Below are 21,055 nucleotides of genomic sequence, written 5' to 3' on the forward strand. Positions count from 1 at the left end.
AACGCAACTGTCAAAAAAGGTTGCCACACCGGCATATACTAACGACAGATATACATACACAAGTGTGAACAATAACAAGTCTAATAAAGTGCTTCTGATTCGTTTCAATGTCCTTGTGTAGCGTAATCAGTTACCACCAATATTTATTATTTATTTATTCCTATTCCACGAAGTTCTGTCCGCCGGCTCTGTCTCCGTGTATAACGAATTACGTCCGATGTGCGCTTGCATGCGTGCACAGCGAACCACCAAGCTCAATTGGCTAACAGATTGACATGTGATCAGCATGGATAGTTGCTGATCTCTGATTGGTTCGAATGCACAACGTGTTTTGTTTCTGGAAGAAGAAGAAAACGAGAGAGGTAATGAACAATTTGTTGAACTGATGGGATAGAAAAGGAAAATGCAACGGAAAATTTACCAGATTATTTTCCCCCATACACAAAAAGGAGTTGAATGAATGTGTGTGAATCTGTTTTATTTCATTTTATTTTGATGGGCAGGTTCAGAAGATCTTCCATGTCAATGTGCACATTTGGACTTATTTATGTTAATTTATGTTAGGCTACTTATTTATTTCATTATAATTTAAAACAACACAACTGTGTGTGTGTGGGGGGAGGGGGGGCGCCATGGGTTGGGGCAGACCGCAGTATAGAGCAGTGCTGCGGTCCCGTGTGGGCCCCCCCCCCCCCACCCCGAATTAATTTTTTAATGCACCACATACACTCACTGACATGCCTGGAAGGCGGGTGGATCGGATCATGGGGATATCATTTCCCTCTGCACCAGGCACCGGCGCCGAAGAGGGGCGGGGGCTGTGGACCGGTGGGGTGCCTGGCGGGCCTGCAGTGCCCCGTCCTGCTGCATTGGGTTGGGGGCGCGGGCCGCATTGGGGTGGGGGCCGCTCCTGCTCCTGGGCTTGCTCTCCGGCCAGTGGTCCCTGCGGGGCCGGAGGGTCGTCCTTTGGCGTTGTCGCGGCCTGGGGGGCCCTGAGGTGTTGCGCTTGCTCTGTCCTGGCAGGGGTCGACGGCTCCCCTCTTTGGTGGAGAATTTCATGCATGCCAGATCCACCACACCAGCATCTATCGAAATTCAGTCACAATCTGCTTCTTCCTCAGGTCATTGAATCGGTGGAGGCTGGTGTCTGTGGATCTCACTCTGCTTCGTCTGTCCTTCCTTCCTTTCCTCAGTCTCTCCTTTGGTCTCTTGAGGTCTCCCTGATTTGTTGGAATTTAGATGTCTCTGGGGTTGGTGAAGGACTCTGGTTGGTGGCCTGGTGGGTGGTGTCTGGTCGGTGCTGGATTTCACTTTCCTTTCTTTTCTTTGGTCCTTCCTCGGGTCTCCTGACGGCCTCACGACTCTGGCTGGAAGTGTTCGGTTTAGGTGAACGGTATGGGATCTTTTAATAGGTTTTAGGTGAACTAATGAATACACACACACTCGCACGCACGCACACACGCACATACACATACTCACCCACATACAAAAAATATATATAAGTTTTTTTTTTTTTTTTATAAAATAAAGGAGAGCAACATGTCAAACCGGTAAAATTACTGAATGAACAATACTGAGCTCTCCAGAAAAAAGAAATAAAAGAAATAAAATAATTTAAAATAAGTCAATGTTTACTTTATCTTGAAAATAAATTTAATTTACATGTGCACAATGTAAGAGTTATTTGGACTTATTTTTGTTAAATTCTGTTACTTATTTAAATCCTTTTTTTTAAGTCCATGTTTACAATATCTTCCATTTTAATGTGCCTTTTATGTTCTTCATTTACGTTCTAAAGTAATTTAAATTGAGGTTTTAATTTAGATGTGAGGGAATGAGGGAAATATTATTAGGAGATGGAGGTTGGAGTTACTGGTGTTTTCTGTTAACTGTTATTTTGCACATCATTGAAAAAATAATATTTTGAATAAAAATCAGTTTCTCATGTATGCCTTGTTACAACCATGTTACAGTAGCCAAATGCATGTGTAAGACCGGTTGTGTTTTATTGTGTGTACCGTGTAAATGTACCAAAAGGAATTAATTTTTGCATGTCGGTGATTTCAGGAGCAATGAAACTGAACCCCATCTCAAATAAAGCAATGTGGCTCCAACACTTAGTGAATAAGACGTTAACAAGGCGTACAGTAAGCTGCGGGTGCAGATGTGGATCAATTTTTACCGCTATTAGGGGACGGAGCGCATTCTTAGTGGATTTGTCCCTTAGTCACAATTGTGTCACAATAGCATAGGAAAGCTTCTTATTACTTTGCCTGCAGTACAGGATGTGAGGATGATTCATTATTCATGTTCTGCATGTCTTTACATGTGTGCTTGAATCTGCTAGTATGTCATCATCTTACAGTATGTCGATCAAAAAATGAACATACTATGAGTACAAGCCTTTTGTAAACATGTATTGCTGCGGCGTATGCTCGGCAAGCTGCATGGATGAGCGCAGTGTCGGTGCTGCTGGAATTAACAGTGGTTGCGCGCAAATGATTCTCCCAGGGAGAGGTGACTCATGCCATCTCGTCTCCTCTGCTGAGTAAGGAGATGCCGTTTTCCCCTCTAATGTTCCACCTATTAGTTATTAATGGAGGCCCAGTGAAAGCGAGCTCGTTAGTCCAGGAATTGGCTGCCATGTTCCAATCACTCAGAAAAGCAGTATGAAGACATGAAATACATGTTCCTGCGTCCTTCAGAAGTCGTTTTATGCCAGAATGCTTGCATTGCTTGGCATGGACAGGAAAGGCCATGCAAAGCAGCCTTTTTGTCTCTTTATCCCAAGAGCCCACCATCCCTGAACAATCTTATGAATGAGGCCCACTCATGGTGCCGCAATGGACCGCCATATCTGTGCGCCTCCCCCTCATCTGCTCGCCTGCGTTCGCTTATCGGACGCTCTCACACCTGCGGTGGTCTGCCCGCCAACTTCAAAAGGCCCCAGACTGACAGGATGGATGCAGATAACCTTTAAATAGAAAAAGAAGAGAAAAAATATGGTTGGACCAAAGTGGAGGCCAGAGACTGTTGGGGATTGTGGGAGACCTGTATTATAATGTATTACAAAACAGGCATGAAAATCCCTCACATTCGGCGAAATTCACCGTTTTGAATCCAAAATAGATCACCTATGTGACTCACTCGTGCAGATCCGATGATATTTTTTTTTTGGGGGGGTTACCAGAGAGTCAACCTGTATATCACTGAACTGGGGGGATGGGTATCGAAGACGGCACCGATTCACAATAAATCAATCGGTGAGATGTTCCAAAGCACGTCCTAAGTTGTTACTGTGCGGGAGTAGATGTGTTGGTCATTTTCTATGGCACGTTTTAACGCAGTGTAGTAACGTCACCTACTCGCTCTGGTTTTCATCAGTGGTTTTTAGTCACACTACATTTCCGGGTATGGGTGGAAGCAAACGAGATTTGACTGCCGGCGCTAACAAGCCAAACGAGAGTGAAATTTTGCGGTTCCTAGCATGCTTTGGTTGAGCGTGGTGCCCCACCTGGTGCGTGGACTTCTTGATGCTGAGACCGAGTGGCAGCTGGGATGTTGGCGCCATCAACTAGCCACCACAGCAGGTGTCTGTCTTCAACCACCAATGCGAATCATGTTCAGTTGTAAGGTGTGTGGCTTTACCATCGTTAAATATAATATAGAATTTTAGAACAATACTTACCACGTACTCATACCATATTTATAATTTCATGGATAGCGAAATCTTGTGGCCAACATTTAGCACTAGTAAACATTATGTACCACGTCGGATACATACATTAAAATGAGTTTGTTCCCGAGTTCCAATTATTGTCTTCATTGTCGTTCATGTCCGTTCCGGTAGGACATGCCCGGAACACCTCCCCAAGGAGGCGTCCAGGGGGCATCCGAACCAGATGCCCGAGCCACCTCAACTGGTTCCTCTCAACGTGGAGGAGTAGCGGCTCGACGCTGAGTCCCTCCCGGATGACCGAGCTTCTCACCCTATCTCTAAGGGAGAGCCCGGCTACCCTGGGGAGGAAACTCATTTCGGCTGCTTGTATCCGGGATCTTGTTCTTTCGGTCACGACCCACAGCTCGTGACCATAGGTGAGGGCAGGAACGTAGATCGACCGGTAAATCGAGAGCTTTGCCTTTCGGCTCAGCTCCTTCTTCACTACAACGGACCGATACAGCGTCCGCATCACTGCAGACGCTGCACCGATCCGCCTGTCGATCTCCCGCTCTAACCTACCCTCACTCGTGAACAAGACCCCAAGATACTTGAACTCCTCCACTTGGGGCAGGATCTCCTCCCCGACCCGGAGAGGGCACTCCACCCTTTTCCGACTGAGGACCATGTTCTCGGATTTGAAGGTGCTGATCCTCATCCCAACCGCTTCACACTCGGCTGCGAACCGCTCCAGTGAGAGCTGGAGATCACGGCTTGAAGAAGCCAACAGCACCACATCATCTGCAAAAAGTAGAGATGCAATGCTGAGGCCACCAAACCGGACCTCCTCAACGCCATAAAAGTTATGAACAGAATCGGTGACAAAGGGCAACCTTGGCAGAGTCCAACCCTCACAGGAAACAAATTCGACTTACTGCCGGCAATGCGGACCAAACTCTGATATCGGTCGTACAGGGACCGAATAGCCCGTATCAGGGGGCTCGGTACCCCATACTCCCGAAGCACCCCCCACAGGACTCCCCGAGGGACACGGTCAAACGCCTTCTCCAAGTCCACAAAGCACATGTGGACTGGTTGGGCGAACTCCCACGAACCCTCGAGGACCCTGCTGAGGGTGTAGAGCTGGTCCACTGTTCCACGGCCGGGACGAAAACCACACTGCTCCTCCTGAATCCGAGTTTCGACCTCCCGACGGACCCTCCTCTCCAGCACCCCTGAATAGACCTTACCTGGCAGGCTGAGGAGTGTGATCCCTCTAAAGTTGGAACACACCCTCCGGTCCCCCTTCTTAAAAAGGGGAACCACCACCCCGGTCTGCCAATCCAGAGGCACTGTCCCCGATGTCCACGCGATGCTGCAGAGACGTGTCAACCACGACAGCCCCACAACATCCAGAGCCTTAAGGAACTCCGGGCGGATCTCATCCACCCCCGAGGCCCTGCCACCAAGAAGCATTCCAACCACCTCGGCGACTTCGACCCCAGAGATAGGGGAGCACACCTCAGAGTCCCCAGACCCTGCTTCCTCAAAGGAAGGTGTGTCGGTGGAATTGAGGAGGTCTTCGAAGTACTCTCCCCACCGATTCACGACGTCCCGAGTCGAGGTCAACAGCACCCCATCTCCACTATACACAGTGTTAACGGCGCACTGCTTTCCTCTCCTGAGACGCCGGATGGTGGACCAGAATTTCCTCGAAGCCGTCCGGAAGTCGTTTTCCATGGCCTCACCGAACTCCTCCCATGTCCTAGTTTTTGCCTCAGCGACCGCCAAAGCCGCATTCCGCTTGGCCAGCCGGTACCTGTCAGCAGCCTCCGGAGTCCCACAGGCCAAAAAGGCCCAATAGGACTCCTTCTTCAGCTTGACGGCAACCCTTACCGCTGGTGTACACCAGCGGGTTCGAGGATTGCCGCCATGACAGGCACCAACCACCTTACGGCCACAGCTCCGATCGGCCGCCTCAACAATGGAAGCGCGGAACATGGTCCACTCGGACTCAATGTCCCCCGCCTCCCCCGGGACAATGGAGAAGCTCTGCCGGAGATGGGCGTTGAAACTCTTTCTGACAGGGGATTCGGCCAGATGTTCCCAGCAGACCCTCACAATAAATGTAGCAAAGATGTTCTCATTTTTGAAAACTGTTTTTCTTGCCGTCATAAAAGTTTGAACATTTAAATGTTTAAATGCCATGATCCCTTCGTCCACCGCATGCCCCCAACCTTTTTGACCAGTGCCCGACAAATATTAAAGGGCACAATTTTGGTCCAAGTGCTTCTCACCTTTTTTACCCCTGACCTGTTTTCATGCCTGACAAAGGGAATGAAGGCATTTCGCTTTTCACAATCTACAAACAGTATGTACTAGAGGTACCTCACTGATCCAAAAGAGATTTTTTCACGGTTAGGAATGGTAGCTGAGTTGGAACAGGTACAAGGTGCCCCCAATAGTTGTTTTCGACGCATCGTCAATGTTTTTTGTCCATATTTCCAGAAAAACATAAACAGACATTATAACACTTGATTTGAGAAACAGGAAAATCAAAATAGGGACAATCATGGATGACAGGTAAATTGTGGCGATGTCCAAAGTACCGCATGACACTTGTGTGAGGCACCCTGTAGAAGTCAATGGACCAAGTCTCCTGGGAAAAAAAACAAAATACATCAGAATGTACCTGGCCAAGGATGTTGTGTACCAGGGCTTTTCTATGAGACCTCATCTTCTCAAAATTGGAACCTTGATATCAGATTTGTTTTAAAGTTGACAATAGAAAATCAGTTCAAGGTGATTCTGAAGGCATTGGGAGCAAAAGCGCAAAAGTAAGTAGCATTTTAAAGCGTTGACGTGCCCTTTTGGCTTCTGCAGCAGGAGGGTATAGACAGAGCATCATAAATTCTCATAGATGAGTTTCCTGCGCCGACAGCCCCGGGGCAAAATCGAAACAACAGCCTGGCATGTTTCCGTTGCCGTTGCTCATCCTTCTCGCCTCCGAAAATCTCACACAACAAATGCAGTTGCTCATTTCAACTTTTCAACCAGTAATTTATCAAGCCCTCCGGAAGAAAAAGATCTATATACCGCTGCGCTTGTTCAACTGCAAATAGACAGATAGATCAGGGAATATGAAGGATGCAATCGTATGTTAACTGCAAAAAGGTTTATTTGTTTTCAGGGAATTGCATCCATTCATTGCTTTACTAGTAACAACAAAGGCTGTTTTAGTGTAAATAAGAATAAAGTGCAAGTAAATGAAGACCAGGACACATTGATCAAGTTTGTCATCTTGACAGTATGTATATGATAGAAATAAGTTCAGAAAGGACTTCAACCATTTACCTATTTTTGAAATGGCCTGCCCTCTAAATACGCCCCCAGCATTCACATCACCCACTGCAATGCTTCTTCATTAGTAGTCAATCTGCAGCAAGTAGTACCGAGCCAAAGCACGTGGCGAGCATGGCCGCCAGGTGACTCAGAGAAGCTAATGAGGTCAACGCGCAGAACCTTGTAGCAAACTTGTCAAGTGGCTGCTATAGGCTCAAAGGAGGTAGGGAGCACAGCGGGCCGCTGTCAACAGCTGCTGCTGGACGGAGGCTAGCGAAGACTTGAAGTTCAAGTGCTAATGAAGGGATGGAGATGCCGAGCGGAAGAGCGGCAACGCATCATTGTGCCAATGTGCATGCCGTGTGAACACATCATTACCATCCATGACCAATTTCAATAGAGAAAAAGAACATGTGCTTCTGAATGCTTTAATTGGACTTTGGAAGAGGTGTATGAACTACTGTATATGGAGGACAAAACTGCCAAAATTAAAAATAAATAAATGACTAAATAATTAAATAAATGAATAAAAGTGAAAATAAAAATGGACGTAAAAAATACTGTTAAAAAAGTAACAAAAACAAGAAAATATATCCCTAAATAAATAAAAGAATTAAAAAAAATGAAATTAATTTTTTTTAAATTAAAATAAATGTTAAAATAAATACAAAAATAAACATATAAATAGAATTAAATATCAATCGAAAAATAAAAACGCTCTACTCTCACATTATTTATATCATGCTGCAGACAATGTGTCAGATTAAAATGATGGGGCGGTCCTAACATGTCTGTCCGCTTTTGCAAACTGTCTTTCAATGGTCGAATGAGCGGATTGGCGAACAAGGAAGTCTCACCAGCTTGCATGGAGAGCTCCAGCAAAGGACGACTATCTTGTCCACTGTCACCACAGGTGACAGGACTGCCCCCTCATTTGAATAACAGAGCGTTTTTATTTCTTGATTGATATTTAATTCAATTTCTATATTTATTTTGACATCTATTTTTATTTTTTGAATATATATATATATATAGTTTTTATTTCCATTTATATTTATTTGTTGTATTTAATTTTTGTATTACATTTTTATATCCATTTTCATTTTTCACTTTTATTCATTGTATTTATTTAATGTATTTATTTAAAAGCATCAACTGACAAACTGACCGGGAAGGATTTTAAAGTAAATTATTTGAAGAGAAAAAATGACGGCCTGCAAGTCGTACTTCTTATGCACAGCAGCAATAATGCTGTCTCCTACACTAGTATGGCGGATTAAGGCAAAGTTGCTCGGTGGGCTCAAGCAGCTCACGCAAGGGAGTCGTTGGTGCCGACAGGGACGCACACGCTGCCAACACTCCCAACATGTGATATGTGGATTATTTAAACACAAGAAAGAAGAAGCTGCTTTTTGCCCAATTGATTTACTTGACAATAGCAGATGCCAAGAAAAAGCTTGTTTGCAGAGAGCAACCTGGCCACCTTACAAACCATTTAGTCGATTTCCAACCTTGTTTTGCCTCAAAGACTCATTTTCTGCACCACGACTCAATTTCCTGGCAATCACATCTGAATTAAGAGGAATAAAAGATGTGTGCGCCAATATAATATCACTGCTCATGGGATTTTTTTTGGCAACTGATCATGTCGCTCGCTTGGTAAAGGGTCAGCCAATTTTCCAACTTCCAAATAAACAAGAAACATAATTGACTTTGCCGACTTGGCAGCAGACAAGCAAGTTGGAGCGGACACATTTAAAAGACTGCATGGATTGTAGTAAAACAGTCAACGATTAAACGGGAATAAAATGACAAACAGATGGCGCTTTTCAACCCGCAGTGACCACCATTAAGAGATGATGTCGTGCGCGAGCAAAACACACATGCTCAATAAAAGGCCATATTCATTCTCATATTTGCTCAATGAAGCAGCCCACTGCAGATACACCTCCATCAATATCACTTTTACCCCACGCTCCAGGACCTTAACGATGACTACACCTGTGCGGGTGGCAGCGTCGCGCTCTGGACCAGTGCCATTGCTCATCATGGCGCTGGCACGCAGGCAGGTGCACAGACTGGCAGGCTCCACCAGCCGGCATCTGTTTAGGGGTAGTTCGGGCCGTGACTCCAAAGGGCCCGGCTGCCTGCAGCGATTTATTACCGGGCACAAGTCGTTTCTTTCCTGCTGCGGAAGATGTCTACTGTGCAAGCTTAATCAGAACTGACTTGCTGGGTGCCCTTGGGGGGAGGACGTGGTCCCTTTAGGTGTGTGTTTTCTTGTCTGGAGGGACGCTGGGGAAATAGCAGGAAGTTGACACAAACAAGAAGTTTGAGTGTTTCCTACCGCTGCCATCTTTGCATCTGCACTTCTACCAGGAAGATCCTTCTGGGACGCCTTTGAACATCTGGCTGCATTAGCTTGACCTTCCCCTTAGTGCTTGAGGACTTTCTCTCATCACTGCTCTCTTTATTGCACTAAAACATCATAATTTCTCTCTGAGTCCATCTGTTATTCTTTCAAGCCATTACAATAATGAATTGGCCATTTATGAATAGTAAATGTATCCGCACTGGGTCCAGGTGGGACTACGTGTTTACTGCCTATAATCGGTCTGTAGATATGATGCCAACGTTTGTGGTTAGTCTTGATCTACTACCTCCAGTCTTCACAATATGGTCAGGACTGGAGGCAAACCTAGGCAGTTGCCTAGGGCCTCACATTACTAGAGGGCCCCATAAAATTCCTCATACACTAATGACCAATAGAGTTTTTACTTATTTACGCACATTAATTATATTTTTGATCATTTCGCTAAAATGCGAGAAAAAGGCTTCTTTTATCGTATGTCTCTTGCACCGCCCCCAACCCTCTTTAAGCATAAAATAATCGTTTGAGGGGTTTCTCTGAGCAGGAAGGCTTTGAAATATGTAACAAGCAACATAATGTACAGTGCTCAGCGCAAAAGAGTACACCCACTTTAAATTTTTAAACGTTTTCTTTAAATAACACCCATTTATAATCAACTGTCTGCTTGACACCTGTGTAATGAATAATGATACTCACCTGTAGACGCCTGTAGTCTAAAATTTGGGCTTTTTGAACTTTGCTCCAGAGATGTTCTCTATTATTAATCTTATTTTCATGTTATAAGTCAAACAGATGCTATATAAATTTATTCTTGCCGTCATTTTGGAAATTGTTTTTGTGTTCATTGACATATTGTTCAAAGTGTTATTTTTCAAAGGGGGTGTACTCGTTTATGCTGAGCACTGTACAATAGTGTAGTAGAGAGTGCAGTATTTGCCTCAGAGATACAGCGGATCAGACAAAATCCTCAAATTTCTACATTAGCACTTGACAATACAACTGAATAAAAAGCCTTATACTGTGTTGTGCGTGTTTGTTTCAGAATGAGACAGGGATGTGCTGTGAGAGTTACAAAATGATGTCATGCAATTTTAAGGAAAAGTACTTACTATATTGGGATTTACTGTATAGGTCTGCCTTTAAAATGATCTGTCTTTTTTTGGTAGGGAATTTTTATGTACTAGTGGTCTCGGTATCTGTGACTACTCAACAGTTGATTGTCGGTATCAGTCTGGGAAAAAAAAGCAGCATTGAAGATCCCTATTTAAAATATATGTATCTGTCTTCTCATTTGAAAGGGCCACATGCCTACCTTTGCCTGGGGCCCCAAATTTCTTAAATCCGCCCCTGGACTGGATGTGACGTAATTCCTGAAGTAATTGTGAAATGATGTGAACAACTTAAACGGAATGCATGTTTGTTAGCAGACTAAAAGGTACATTTTCATTTGTTGTTCAACATGAAATGACTTCTTCCCTTGTCAAATAAGGCATTGCATGAGAAAAGGACATGACTCTGGAAACCAAGACCATGTCCATGTAAACATGTTTCTGGCATTTAAGCAACTAAAACTACACCCAGAGTGAACATTTTCTAAAACTGAAGTAAAAGTCTCCTTCACCAAGTTAATTCATCTTGTTGCTCAGATTCCTTTCAAAAATGTATAGTGTATATCCCCTTTGGCTAAATGATTTTAAATTTTTATAGTGCCTTTTCCGGAAATGACTGTCTTCAGGTTTATGAGTTAGTGCTATGGTTTGGTGTCCGGTCCAGGGTGTAGTCAGGCTGTCGTCCCAAGCCACTCAGCAACCACCTGCAAGACTAATAGGAGACATAAGTGATAAAGAAAATGGATGGATAAAGGTTCATAGCACCACCTGTTGCTCTGGTAGACACATTTTAATGTGAATGACTTATTTTCTGGACTCTTTTAAAAGTGTTTTTTTCCGTGTACGTGCGGATACTCAGTACCATCCAAGAAGTTGCAAAGGCGTGGGCGAGCGCGTCGCTTGTGAAGTGTGCTCATTAACACAAAGTTAACATGTGTGAGCGCAATGGTCCTGTCGGGTGTCAAAGTGAGTGACGATAATTGGCCCCCCACCACCACATAAAGGTCTATGACCCAAAATCTACACACTCAGGACACAGAATGCTCATACTCATTTCGCAATTGGTACTGGTGTAGATTTGTATTGAATTTGTGTTTATTCAACCCCTCAAATTTACAACACTGGGCCATCGTCCATTAATTTAAAAAGTGCATTAGCGAGATTGATGCCACCAATAATGAAGTTGAGCTGATGAGGGAAGCAACATGCAACTCGGCGGATAAACGGTTATTACCGCCACGGAGATTTAAAGACGCCAGCCATAATCAATCCATGTGATTTCCGTTTGGTGTTACAGCATGTGGCGAGTACAGTCACCATCTGTGTGTGTGTGCCTGAGTGTGTGCGTGTGTGATTTTAGATGAATGTTCAAAAAAAGAAAAAAAAACTTTTTGTCGTTTTCCTTCCAGCAGTGCTCAGCAAACATTCAAGATGGCCTGTTTGGTCAATAATTTCGCTAATTGCCGTTGTTGCAGTCATTTCTTTGTTGTGTCTGCTGTTGACAGTAATTTGACCTAATCCAAAACAAAAAGAGAGTACAAAGTAATTAGAGTGTGGGTGCTTGTGAGCGTGTCATGACTCATACAGTGCTGCTCAAAAGTTTGTGAACCTCTTGAGCAATTTGGATTTTCCAATTGTTTCAACCGGATTTTGTTGTTCAATCTGAACCATTACATTTTATATGAAATAACAGGTGTAGCTTTAGCATTTCAATGCATTGTTCTTTTTTTAAATCAATTGTGTAGTCAAAACTAAATTAAAAAGAGTTTTTGGTTAATTCATGTAGGTGCAAAAGCAAGTGAACCCTGAGCTGCATTGCTTAAAACAAGCAGTCAAGTAGGATTAGGTACGACAAACTGGTAGCTAAACTAACCACTGAAATGGACCAATGAAATGTGAGAGGTTTAGCGAAGAAATTGTGCATCACTGACTCAAACAGACAAAACCACATCACTTTAGTCTTACCCAGGTGAACCCATACAGGTCAGTCATGCTGAGAGGAAGAGAAATCTCAGGGGACCTCAGGAATTGGGTAGTGGCAGCACATCTGTCTGGGGAAAGCTATAAAGTCATCTAAAAAAAATTGCTTCATCATTCCATTGTGAAGCAAATCATCTGCAACTAGAGAACACTGAAAATTACTACAATCCAGCCTAGAAGTGGACGACCTTCTAAAAATATCATCAAGAACCACAAGAAAAATGATAATTCAGGTAAAAAGCCAACTCGAACATCACATCAAGGGATTTGCAGACCTCTTTTGCTGCATCTGGGACACATGTGCATGTTTTAACAATCAGAAGAAGTCAATCGACAAGGCTTTTATGGAAGGCTTGCTAGGTAGAAGCCTCTGCTCACAAAAAAAGATCAAAGCTGCCCATCTCAACTTTGCCAGAGAGTACCTGGAAAAACCTGAAGTTTTTTGGAAGTCCCTTCTGTGGACAGTTGAGTCCAAAATTTAACTGTTTGGTCACAACTAAAACAGTCATTTTTGGTGAAAAGTCAACACTGCATACCAGCACAAGAACCTTCTCTCTACAGTGAAGCAGGGTGGTGAGACTGTTAAGGTCTGGGCTGGCTTTTCATCCTCAGGACCTGGACAACTCCACATAGTCCAGGGAATCATGAATTCAGAGGAATATTGCAAAAATCCTGGATCATAACCTGAAGCCGTTCTTTGTGAAGTTACATTCTGTTAGAAAATGGATCATGCAACATGAAAATAATCCAAAGCATTCCAGCAATACAACCAAGGATGTCTGAAGAACAACAAGATTCATGTTCTGGATGTGCCCAGTTAAAATCCTGACTTGAATTCTTTCAAATTACTGTGGCGGGACCTGAAGCGGGCAGTTTTTGCTAGACGCCCATCCATCCTCTCTCAATTGGCTGCATTTTGCAAGGAAGAGTGGCAAAAATCCCCCAAAGTAGATGTGAAAGACTGATAAATCACTAAAGATATTGTTTGGATGAAGTTATCATTGCAAAAGGAGTAAACTACTGAGCCAAACACTTTACCTGATGGGCTAATCACCATCCTTTTAAAGGTGACTTCCCAACAATAATCATTTAAGTAAAAGATGGATAGTCCTTGTTTCATCGCCACACGCTGGTTTATTATATTTCAATTTGGCAATCCAGACTTCTCTGTTATGTTTCTTGACTCCGAACAGCTGCCATCTTCCCCAAGCGGCTTCCTTTTGTTTTCCAAGATGCTCTAATTTAGAAAGACAATTATGCCACAAAAAGTTCCTGTTTCTCTTTCCATGCCCTTTGCTGCTCCACTTAACATGCAAATGCTCACGTTATCCCGGTAGCCTCTCATGCAGTGGTGCAGAACCTTCATCGACATTGATCTCTTCGCTTTATCCGCATTGTGCTCCGTCCTTCCCCCTCTCATGCCGCTTAAAGAACTCGCCAGCCCCCTAATGCAGCTGAACAGACCCCTGCCACGCTCATACCAATGAGCATCAGCCCACTCCGCTGCCTTTACCTTTTGATGTAGTCAACTTAAGGTATGCACCGGTACAGGCTAGGATAAAGGGTCTCAAGGCAGCGTGATTGGCAGACAAATTTAAAGCCGCTTATTAAGTTCATATCAGCCTGATGGGGACAGCTTAGCTGGGGCTCCATTCTGGGGGATTCAGCAACCCTCGTGAAAGGAATATTTAATTGGATGAAATTTTATTCTGCAGTCAGCTCAACTATGGCGATGCTACTTGTGTCCATCATTGATCTGCCAACCTTAATGGGGCTAGTTAGCCACAATTAGACTCTCTATTAGATGATGTGTTTTGAGGACTCGCTCACAATAATCTGAATACTGTACTGCCTTGATTGCATGTCATGCGGCAGTCTGAAGAGACTCTCCACCTCGTGCTAAAGATTATTAGCATGATGTTAGAGGAGATGGCTGTTCACCAATGAAACAGGGTTCACCAATTCCAGTCCTTGAGGTCCGGAGTTCTGCAGGTTTTAGATGTTTCCGCCTACCAACACAACTGATAATAAAGTTCAAGATCGTTATCAGGCATGCTGATGAGCTGATTATATGAATCAAGTGTGCTAGTGGGCGAAACATCTAAAACCTGCAGGAGTCCGGACCCCGAGGACCGGATTTGGTGAACCCTGCTCTACTTCTTGTCTCCGGTATCAGCCCTTGGTTCGAATCAGTCAGCGGCTCTCTGGCGCATTTGGGAAGCAGCCTTGTCCTTGTGGACTTCTGTTTCACATTGTGATTGGCCAGATGTTCGACATGTTGAGAGGCCGCTCTGATTGGTCACAAATATGTTGAGGAAATGAATGTCATCCATCTATTTTCTACCGCTTATTATTATTATTTGTGTAGCGGAGTCCATATGAGATGACTTGGGCGAAAGGTCAGGTATATCCAGGATTGGTCGCAGAGTGTTTGGCCTACCTGGCATGTCTTTGGAATGTTGGGAGCACATTTCAGTAATCAGAGAATATACATACTAAATCCTAGCTTGAGACTCAAACCCAGAACCTCTCCTTTTGCATGCCTCAACTAATGCTCCAACATGCTGCCTGCTCACCGTGAATGTTATACTGCTTCTGAATTGACTATTTGCTGCAAGATGTTGATTGCAAGTAGCGTTACAATGGAACTAGCGAATGCTAGCCATTTGGATACGGCTCACTAGCGAGTAAACCTGATTCTAGCGGGCCAGAGCTGCTCCCTGGGGAAAGAGGATCAAGTGTACTTAGCAGATTTAGCTTGAAATGGAGTCTAAATCTGAAATAGATGTCCGTGACCTGCACCGTGATGATTCCAGCCAGCAGAGGGCGACGGGTATAATTGAGGCCAGTGGGCAGGAAGGTGAGTGTGACCTCATTGCTAAGCTAGTGACACACTCCAATAACTACACTTCTCTACCATCCTCCCACCCCTCTCTCGCTGACAAAAAAGCAGTGTCTGTTTGTTGGGGTCTGTCAGATGCCTGAATACGTGTCATTACCTCGCCGTTTATTATTGCTGACATATTGCAACTAGCTGCATCCGCTGCCACCAGGCTGATGGCACACACAGATGGAGGAAGCTGTTTTGTTACTGCCACGCCTTTGCCTGATCGGGCAAATAATTGATTTGTGTCCACAAACACACAGGCAAAGACACAAGAGACTGAGCTGTCACTCTGTGGGCTGTTCTTGTTCTCCATGTTCGGCCTTTTTTCCCCTACAACCTCCCCTTCATCCTGGCTTTTTTCCATTTTTATCTCCCTCCAAGACCACCTCATCAATCCATCTCTGACCTTCCTCCTCTCCGTCCTCTACTGTGTCACGTTCCTTTTTTTAAATCCAAGCGTCGGGGGAATGGAAAAGCCCTTGGAAACCGCAGGGAAATTCATTTGTGTGCTTTTGTGGGAGGGGATGTGAGAGGATTATTTACCTTCTTCTTTTAGTTTCGATTGCTTCATTATAAAAGTTATCTGACTTTATGGAGAAATGACAAAGACTTTGAAAGAGGACCTAATACCCTGACTCCTCGGACTCCTGGGATGAGGTTCTCATCAGTGTGGCTTATTGGCAGGAAAAACAGTCAGCTCAGTCTTTTTGGACAATGAAACAAAGTCAAATGCTGTTGGTACAAAAGTGGTTTTGGTACAGTAGGTCATTGGAAAATCTTGGGATGAACCCCAACAGTTAAAGAAAGCATGCATTTTAGTGGAGTTGGAGGGGCTGATCTATTATTTCCGTCTCTTTGTGCAATCATATTCTTTTGTGTGAGGCTTTTACACAAACAACAGTGTCGCTGGGTGGCATTTTCCGGCTGCATATTTCATGCCCCCCGTTTGCTGAGCTCTTTAATTCCTATCCGTGCCGTATATTTTGCTTCTGTGATAAGGATCCAATCTACCCCGCAGGGATCATTAGTGTTTAATCTAATCTCATCAAATACAGCAGTTTAGAAACAAGGTATTTAGTCCTAAACTCCTGCAGGCTCATCAAATGTTTTCCAACTGTAATAGGCAACGTAAATAAATACCATAAGAGCAGCGTGTTTAACTGTTTAGCCAATCAAGGATGGCAAACATTGTTTCCCGTTGTTGCCATAAATTTCGACCCTTCATACCCTCCCCTGCCGTCTCAGACTCTCTCGTTTTCGCACAAAGTAAAAGTCATTCTACCACCCAGAAGCAGAATGGGAGAAAGGCAAAGCACCGAGCGGGAATGTCAGGCAGCAAGAGAGATGGAGATAACTCGTGGATATGGACAAGCCGAAAGTGATGCAGAACATACACAAAGGGAGAGTGATAGAAACATATAGTGAGCAGAGTGAGGCTAAGATAAGAGGCGAGATTGATGCAGAGCGGGAAGAAGGTGGCAAGGAACAAAGGTGGGCGCGTGGTGGAGGCAATCAAAAAGAAGAATGCAGGTGGTTGTTTCAGAAACGCAGGTAGGGGCGCTGGTCGCTCGCAGTCAAGAAGCTGTAGTCATTCCTTTCCTAATCAGCTCAGTGCCATCATGCCGCAAATGCAGCCAGGTCAGACTGTGCAAAGGTGATGAGTCCAACAGATACTTACTGGCACCAGCTAGCAAGGTAAGATGAAGGTAGTTGACAATTTACAACCTATAATAATAATAATGCATCGGATTTATATAGCGCTTTTCTAGACACTCATAGACACTTTACAATGGAATGGATACATTATTCATGCACTCACACATTCACAGTGTGGTGGCAGTAAGCTACTTAAGTAGCCACAGCTGCCCTGGGGGAGGCTGTTGGAAACTTGGCTGCCAGTGTGCACCTACGGCCCCTCCAACCACCAACAAACATTCACACATTCACTTACATACACCAGTGTGATTAGCACTGGAGGCAATGTGTGTGAAGTGCCTTGCCCAAGAACACAATGACACATGACTTGGGGAGAGCAGGGATTGAACAGCCGATCTTTGCGTTATACGATACGATACGATACGATATACTTTTATTTTCCCCGTGGGGAACTTTTTCCTGGACTCCGTCCAGCTGCAGTTTACAGTAAAGAGAAAACAACAGAATAGAAAGAGATAAAATTAAAATTAAATAAGAAGTGCAGCAATAAGTAGAAGACTTCCCAGAAGTCTTCACAGAAGTATACATGTGTAGAGAAGTACATACATGAGGACTGCACACACCCATATACACACACACACTACTATATATATATATATATATATATATATATATATATATATATATATATATATATATATATATATATATATATATATATATACATGAGTATGTACAGCACGGCTGCATATATTCCGATATTCCACACACACAGCATTGCACCATATATCTTATTGCACTGGGTTAATGTCGGTTGTTAAGCAGTTTGATGGATGTCGGCAGGAATGAGTTCTTGTAGCGGTTCAGCCTGGTTCTGGGGGCCCTGAATCTCCTGCCGGAAGGCAGTAGCTGGCACTCATGATGCAGAATGTGAGTCGAGTCAGTAACAATTTTCTGTGCCAGTCTGGTGACGGACCGCTCATAAAGCATCTGTAGCGAAGGATGATTCCTGACCCCCATGATCTTCATGGCAGTCCGCACCAGACCGGCAATCTGTGACCTTGACTGCACAGTCAGGTTGCCGTACCAGGTCGCAATGCCGTATCTGATGATACTTTCCAATGCAGCCCGGTAGAACAACAGCATGATCCTCTGCTCCACTCCATAGACCCTAAGTCTGCGTAGGAAATAGAGACACTGTTGGAGTTTGGAGCAGAGACTTCCAACATGTACCCTCCAGCTGAGTGTGTTGTCAATGTGGACCCCCAGATACCTGTATGAACCCACCTGGCTGATGTGATTGCTTTTAATGACGACTGGCCTGTGGTCACCAACAGTTTTTGGATCAAATATCACCTCCTCTGTCTTCCCCACATTGAGCACAAGATGATTCTGGTCACACCACTGGACAAATTTCTCTATTTCTGAGAAATAGTCCAGTGGGCTACCGCCGGACTGCAGCAAGCTGACGATAGCTGTGTCATCAGAGAACTTTATGATAAAGTTCTCTGGGTGTGATGTCACACAATCATTTGTGTACAACGTGAAGAGGACCAGGGAGCTGACGCAGCCCTGTGGGGCGCCTGTGCTTATCAATCTGGGTTCCGAGAGGGAGCTGTTGACCCTGACTTGCTGTGTGCGCTGTGTCAGGAAGGAGTGATACCACCCCGAGAGGCCTTTTTTGTGCAGACAGACCTAAAAGCAGATTGGACATCATGGGGATGAATCACCAGCCTTGAGTCCTGCTCATTCACTGAAATGGACCTCAGGACCTCCCCACATTCAGAGGAGAAGTCCTGGGTTTCGAATCTTAAATAAAAGTCATTCAGCTCCCTTGCCTTCTGGAAGTCATTTAGGGTGCTGAGACCTTTTTGAGCAGGAGTCAAGTTGGTGATCCTCCTCATGTTGTCCCACATTTCCTTGGAGTTGTTAGCAGCAAAGTGTTGTTCTATAGTCTCTTTGTGCTTCCTTTTTGCTTCTTTAAGCATGTGTTTGAGTTATTTTTGAACCAGTTTGAGCTGGGCTCTGTCCTGGTTCTTAAATGCCCTTTTTTTGCGGTTAATACAGTCTTTAACCTCCTTAGTAATGTACGGTTTGTTGTCGGGGTAAACAGCTATTTCCTTTGTTGGTATGATATTGTCCACACAGAATTGAATATAGTCAGTTACAGTCACAGTCACAGCAGCAGTATCCACATCCAGCCCATGAAAGGTATTCCACTCCGTGCATAGGAAACATACTTTAAGGGTCTCAATGCTGTCTTGAGACCAGATTTTAACAGTCTTTCTTTGTGGTTTGCTGCGTTTGAGAGCTGTTTTGTAGGTTGGGATGAGGTGAATTGTGTTGTGGTCTGAGTTGGAGAGGGGGGGGCTCTACTCACATATGCGTTCTTCACGTTCCCAAAGCATTTGTCATGAAAACCGGGGGCCTCCGGGCACCGTCGCAGTTGTTGTTGAACGCAATCGGAGATGAAGGCGGCGGCGCTGGCGGCGTTCCCGCTGGGCGGAACGTACACGGCGCAGAGGAAAATGTTTCCAAACTCCCTTGGCAGGTAACCCGGCCTCAGACTCAAGCAGAGAAGCTCCACGTCGGGGGTGCAGGTGATCTGCCGCACCGCGTAATTCCGACACCAGTTGTCGTTAATGTAAATACAGACGCCTCCACCTCTGCTTTTTCCCGACGCCTCAGTCCTGTCGGCGCGAATGAGTGAGAATTCCCTCGATCTCACACAAAGAGTCTGGGATGTCGCTGTGGAGCCATGTCTCCATGAACACCTTGGCGCAGGCGTCCCGGTGCTCGCGGCAGGCTGAGGTGAGGCTCCTCAGCTTATCCAGCTTGCTCTTTAAGGACCTCACGTTGCCGAGCAGCAAGGACGGCAGCGCTGGTCTGCATCCTCTCCTCCGGAGCCTTTGACGTGCTCTACCTCGTTGTCCTCTCCTCCGGCGGCGTTTCCCCGGGTCTGCTCGCCGAATCTCCTCCGGCAGGTCGGGGGGTGGTGTGTCGCCTGTTGAGCGGAGGGCCCAGAGCGCGTCTCTAATGTAGGACAACAAAGCCATGTCGTTCCTTTGTTCTTTTGTTTACACACGCCATGAGTTGTTGTTGTAGATTAGGCTCCATTCGGAGCCCCGACGTGTGCTGTAACTCGCGGTAGGATTCACGGACAGATTGAGCAAGTGGCTCATAATTTAAAAAAGTTAAAAATTAAAAGTTAAATAAGGAAAAGGTTAGAAGAACTGCAGCTTTCCACGGAGCCGTGTCGCAGACGTGCTGCGCCAACGTGACCGGAAGCGGAAATGGTTACTGATGTAACTGATGGTTACTGAACGACCGTCTCTACACCCTGAGCCACGGCCGCCACTATAGCACTTTTTTGTTTGATTTTATCACCTTGTTTACAGCTCTGCCATCCATGCTGTTCCCGCTCCGGTTTCTCTTATGTACAGTGTTTTGCCATTTGCTAAGCTACAATACAGTGTGTCCTTTGAGAAAAATCACCTGTTTTCTCTAGGCCTGAAATAAGTAATAATATAATAATAACACCATCAACCAAAGTGGCTGTAATCAGGAAGTGAGGGAGGAAAGTTAACATAAATCCTACTGTTGCAATTTAAGTGTTACTTCTACCACACTGAGTAAATCAGCTACAAAGCTTGCATTGCTTTTTCATTGAACGTAAAAGTTCCACCTGTAGATGGTGATAGCGCATTTTAACTGTTGCAGGCGTTTAACTCAAGAAGATGACAGAGACATCTCCGTTATCTGTCACTCCATCGTAACTCTGCTTCCACGGTATGAGATTCCCTGTCTGGACCAGCCAAATTTCTTACACGGCAGAATTTCATCTAGCAATCAGATGAGCTGCCAATCGTTGTGTTTACTCCTGTATGCTGCAAAGCTGAAGATATGGGACAAAACTTGAAATCCTGCTCCGGAATCAGGCTTCAAACAAGCTTAGCCAGCTACCATACAGCATTGCTCCAACTAATTATCAAAATGTCTTACGGCGGGCTGAACTAGATTGTGGTCGTAAACCAGTTCCTACCTGTAAACAT

General features: G+C 44.7%; 1 long non-coding RNA gene across 1 annotated transcript; it reads right to left on the reverse strand.

The window, feature by feature from the left end:
- Window positions 1-461: 461 nt before the first annotated feature.
- Window positions 462-19,471, reverse strand: LOC144035174 (uncharacterized). Its single transcript, XR_013288383.1, has 2 exons — window positions 19,384-19,471; window positions 462-2,974 (listed from the first exon to the last, which is right to left on the reverse strand). It is a non-coding gene; the product is annotated as an uncharacterized LOC144035174 (long non-coding RNA).
- Between the last annotated feature and the right edge of the window lie 1,584 nt (window positions 19,472-21,055).

Source organism: Vanacampus margaritifer, chromosome 15 (assembly GCF_051991255.1).
Source record: "Vanacampus margaritifer isolate UIUO_Vmar chromosome 15, RoL_Vmar_1.0, whole genome shotgun sequence".
Classification (NCBI taxonomy): domain Eukaryota; kingdom Metazoa; phylum Chordata; class Actinopteri; order Syngnathiformes; family Syngnathidae; genus Vanacampus; species Vanacampus margaritifer.